The sequence below is a fragment of the Oreochromis niloticus genome, linkage group LG7 (genome assembly GCF_001858045.2).
Source record: "Oreochromis niloticus isolate F11D_XX linkage group LG7, O_niloticus_UMD_NMBU, whole genome shotgun sequence".
Lineage (NCBI taxonomy): Eukaryota > Metazoa > Chordata > Actinopteri > Cichliformes > Cichlidae > Oreochromis > Oreochromis niloticus.
Genome location: NC_031972.2, coordinates 30,746,069 through 30,751,598, shown reverse-complemented (window position 1 = coordinate 30,751,598; position 5,530 = coordinate 30,746,069).

Sequence of the window (5,530 nt, the reverse complement as noted above, 5' to 3'; positions counted from 1 at the left end):
TTCAGTGTTTCATGTTGCTATGTTTTTTTTGTTTTCTTTCTTTAGATTTGTCTCAGGTATGACTACACACGTTGGCACTGAATCCAATGTTGCCACTCTGTTGTCCAGTTTTGTAGTTTGGCCTTTAAACCAAACCTAGAAAATCTTGATTTCAAACATTGGATAAATACACATAAAGACCAAAATCCAACAGTGATTTGCTAATGGTAAATGAAAACACAATATGTGATCCATCCCTCATCTTGTAGCTAGAGATACTCACCAGAGAACTAAATGTGATGCAGCACGAGAAAAGGCCAAGTATCCTGGCTGTGCACAGAAACAGCCAAGGAACAACCAGACTTTCTAATATTTCCAATGTTTATGATCACTGCCTGCAAATATCTCTCAAAACAATATCTGTGAAATGCATTTTATTCAAGAGTTTAATATGCATAACTTTGCATATAAGCAACACACAATTTTGACCCACATGCTCATCCAGCAAAGCTCTCAGCTATGAGGGGAAAATCCTCACTCAGCACAGCCATACTTACCTACGGGGTGAGCTGGCCAGACAGCCAGTGAAATGTGGCCCTTTAGCGATGCTGGTGACTTTTCTGACTTGTGGCGGTAACGCTGTGTGGATTGGCAGTCGCTACAAGTGACTGTTAATCTATTTGCATCATTACTGAAGTAGAATAATTTACAGAACGGATACAGTTTCAAACAGAAAATAAAGATAGATAAATGTTTTTTGCACGCTAATATAGAAGTTTTTAAATTTTAGGAAACAAAACCTTAAAAATCTTGGACAAATCTGTATTTCTCCACAGCTGAGAATAGCTGAAAAAAAAAAGTAATTATTAACTCCAGATTCATTCGTGGTTGTGCATAGTATCATGGTGGCGTAAAAACTGTAGCGCCCGTATGTCTCAGGTAATTCCTCAAAGTTTTTTTTTCTAACAGAATTCCACTTCAGTTTAGAGAAAAGCATGATTAGTGTAATGACAGTACTTCTTTTGGCTGCTTAGGTGTCGCCCCAGCGGATCATCTTCCTCCATCTCTAGCTCTCCTGTCACATCAACCCTCTGCATGTCCTCCTCCACTATATCCATGAACCTCCGCTGAGGTCTACTTCTTTTCCTCCTGCCTTCAGGAGCATCTTCAACATTCTTTGTCCTGTGTCCCTCCTTTTCACATGTCCAAATCATCTCAGCCTCACCTCTCTAACTTTGTCTCCAAACCGCTCAACCTGAGCTATCTTTCTGATGTACTCATTTCTAATCACGTCCATCCCGGTCACTCACAATAAAAATCTTAACATCCTCAAATCCTGAAATCTGCCCCCCACCCACCCTTCTGCCTTCTGTCATCTGTCTTTCTGTCAGTGCCACCATCTCCAAACCATGCATCATAGGTTTCACTACCACGATCATTAAATTTTGAGAAGATGTTTCCGCATCCAATAACTAAGTAGATAATAAAGTAAATAAACAAATTAGTAGTACATTTTGAATTGGGTCACACCTTTGAAACCTTACAGAAAAAACCCCTAAATTGTCAGACAAAAGTGGGTAATAATCCAATACAGTTTAGCATCACATAGACTGCATGCAATGAAAGCCTGCAAAGACATGACTGGTCAATACAACTACAAGTGGAAACCAGAGCTTCCGGTACCAATGCCTTGGTACACTCTACATAGAGATAGAGATTACCAGCCGTATTAAAGTTAATACTAGTTTCCAGTTCCATATTTGTAATTCATGTGCTTTATGACAGCAGCTTTGCATGACTCACAGTTGGAAAAAAATCCTTATTTACCTGACACTGATCCTTTGTGCAGCCTATTTTTTGTGCAGCCTGAAACAAACTGTTTTGATTTGACCCTTTAAGCCAGCTTTGTTGTGATTGGCTGTCCCTTGCAAACAGAAATTTCTGACAGCAAGTGGGTGGGTCTTTAGTGCTCACATCCAGAACTTTGACTCAAAAATGACCATTTTAATATTTATTCTGTCTTTGACATCACAGATCCAGTATAAGTAGAAAAAAATAAGTAATCTAAGCATTTACAGCTCTCTCTAACGACTTTTTTTAAAATGACCATTTAATTCAAAAAAATTGAATCAAAACTAGGTCTAGAAATATCCTGATTATCTAACTTACTGTTTTCCCCCATTGTCTTTAATGTCTTTGACAATACACTGCTGGAATCTGACAATTTGTCACATTTTAAATAAATGTTTCCTATCCTTCTCTCCCACACATTTAGTCCTACATCAGAGTTTTTACCCTTTTAACATGGGAAATGTGACATTCAGCCATATGAGATGTGTTATGCAAAGCAAAAAGTGAGACTAAACACATATAACCAGTAGTAGAGTAGTACCCTGACCCTGCTAAGCTTCTTTGGCTCACTGTAAAAAAAAAAAAAAAAAATTACCCACTTAGCTTTGAGCAATTTCTGTTTACCTGAATTTCTTCCTTATTCAATCTGCAAAGCGCTTGGGTCCAGTGGCAGGAGGAAAATCTCGTAGCTGCTCTGCACAATTTGTGCTTGTGTCCCAGAGTCGGTCAGCTGTGAGTGATGAGCAGTGTGCTGTAAAGTGTGCACGGAGAGTAAGATGTCAGGGAGTTGGTGGTGAGAGCCCAAACAACATCAGTCCAACTGGAGAACTAAAAAAACATCATTCTCAAACTAAAGTCTGCCGGGAACCAGAGAGCCAGAGGTCAACCAGATGAATTACAATTAAACATCTCAGTCACAGCTGTTTCATTCTGGCTTTGTGTTAAATATTTAATATTTTCCTTTTGTATTTAGATTTTATAATAGCATTTTATATGATTGCCTTAGCTGGCTGAGACTGATCATTGTTACTTTGCTTGTTTTGTAAAATTATCACTCTTAAAAATATGAAACAAAATGCTGGGCATCTAACTTGTGTGATCCCTCCATCAACTTGTTCAAAGTGTGTCAGCTGAATTAAAAAAAAAAAATACATATACGTAACCAAATATTGTCTCAGTGTAATTTTATTATTGTAAGTTTTGGAATTATTTGGTCAGTGAAAACCATCCAACATATTTTGAGTGTTTTTGATGAAACTAAGGTAGGAAGCTATAATTTTTTTTTGATATAAGATAGTGTTAGAGGACTTACCAAACAAATGTATATGACTTGACAGCATTAAAAAAGTGAAATTAAAGGTTCATTTTTTTTTTTTTAAAAAGTGCCCAACCAAACAGTTGATTTGTCACTTTATGGCGCTAATGCTAACATAACCTAAATGTTATTAAAATTGATTATTTGCCATAAAATCAGCCCACTGGACCCATTTTATTTATCCATTGCTGTTGATAAATTACATTAAGTGTTAGCACAGCAAGAATATGCTGAAATAATTTCCTCAGTAATAATTTTTTTTAACTTTCTGTGTTAATATTGATAAATATGGTAAAAATCAAGAGTAACATGTGGAAATCACAAATATCACGACTAATTACCTTTTGACCAAAATACAGTAGCTGGTAAATTAATATTACTAAGCTGTCAAAATTATAATTTCATGTTTAACAAGTACTATATGGACGCTAAGCAATTATATGGCTAAAAGTCACATGTTCCTGTGGCAGATTTGTGGTGGTGTCTCATGATACCATCCACCTTCAACCACAGTGTGTTTGAGGTCATCGTTTCATATGAAGCCAACAGGGCTGGCACTCTCCACCAGTATATTATTGCCAACAAACCAGATGAATGGGGCTTTAAATTGTTCTGCCAAGCAAGTTCATCTGGCATCATCCACGACTTGCTGCTGTATCAAGGGGGATCTACATTCTTCAATGCTCCCCTCAGTGAAAAGGAACAGAAGCCACCTCTAGGGGCCAAAGTTGTAAAAAACACTTTGCAAACCCCAAAAAACCTCAGCTCTTCACAAGTTTCAGCTTGGTCCAGAACTTGCACACGTCCTTGGGTGTCAGGTGCATTGGTACTATATGACCAAACTGCACTGCTGGAGCTCCCCTGATGGCAGACAAAGGCCTGATGAAGAAGGGCCATGGAGCCTGTGATTACAGGTCTGATGAAGGTCTGATTGCAGTAAAATGGTTTGACAACCTCATGCCTCTTTCATCGGTCAAACGGTGGAGCAATAAGTCCAATGCAAATCACCATTCCATGCCCATCACTCATCCCTGTATATAATTAGCATATGGAAGGAACTGAGCTTTCTGATATGCTATAACACCTGTATAAGACAAGTTATAAGTTACAAGTTAAGGAGATGGCATATGCCACTGTTCGGATACATCCTTGACAAGCCAGCATCTAGAGTTGGACAACCATGATTCAGCTCTCCACGGCCACAGAATAAATGCTACACCCTAAGATCCCGATGACCAAAACCACAAGCAGATGTTCTTGATTTGCACTGTTTTTGTTTGATTTTTAAAACAAAAATTATTTTGCATAGTATATTCAGTCAGAAGTAGCCTGAATGTGAGTATTTTGTGCTGCTGCACATTTTTCACAGTTGCAGATTTTTAAAAAAAAGTATTTTGTTGTTTGATATAATACTTTCCTTTGGTGGAATGAAAACCAGCAATGTTCACTGGCATGCTACTAGAAATAAACTGTATCCAATGCCCTGGATAGTTTTTGTTATTAATAATTTGGCCCTTTTATGTGATTTTTTTCAACTGGATTATCTACTGTACTTGTATTTGCATGACATTTCATACGTAAACCATTAAGTGACATCTCAACCATTTGATGAATATTTTAAAACCTATTGGGTCTATTGAAACAAAATTATTGATTGTGGTTATTACTCACCCAAGTCAATAAGAAATGCAAACAAAAATTTTTTCCATCGCTTTTTTCTTAGTGTGGACCTTAAAGGGTTAAAATTTCAAGTTAGGCATCTCCAAATTATGACCTTCTAACTCAAACTCCAAATCGACACAATAACTTGAAATTTCAAATTAATAAATTGAAAAATTCAGAGAAAGATCATACTGAATAAGGCATTGCACTTTAAGGCACAGAAAAAGAAAAAGATATGATAAATATCTCAAAATCAAGGTCTCTATCATGAAAACTGCTCATAAAACTGACAGCAACAGATGAGCAGTGGCATGTGAAATTTTTTTTTTTTAATTTTAGAATGTATATAGTGTATGCGTTTATATAATGTGCTACTGACGTTTCACTGCTTTATTTATTTCTTAATAAATAATTAAATTTGGAGTCACTGTTTAGAAGACTGAATTATTAAGTTGAAACTTTTCGAATGTAAATCAAATGTAACTAAGACGGAAGTTTGTTTATTTATTTATTTAGTAATTCAGTGGCGGAAACAAGCTTCAGGGTTGTACTGTTTAAACTAAATACATTTCCAAAACGATGTTAGGAAAAACACCACACTATGTGTTTAATTAAAAAAAAAAAAAAAAGCTTAAATAAAGTTAAATAATGACCTGAAGCACAAAGCTAAATTCGTTAAGAAACCGGGTTGTTACGGGTTAATTCAAACACTCTCAGATCACG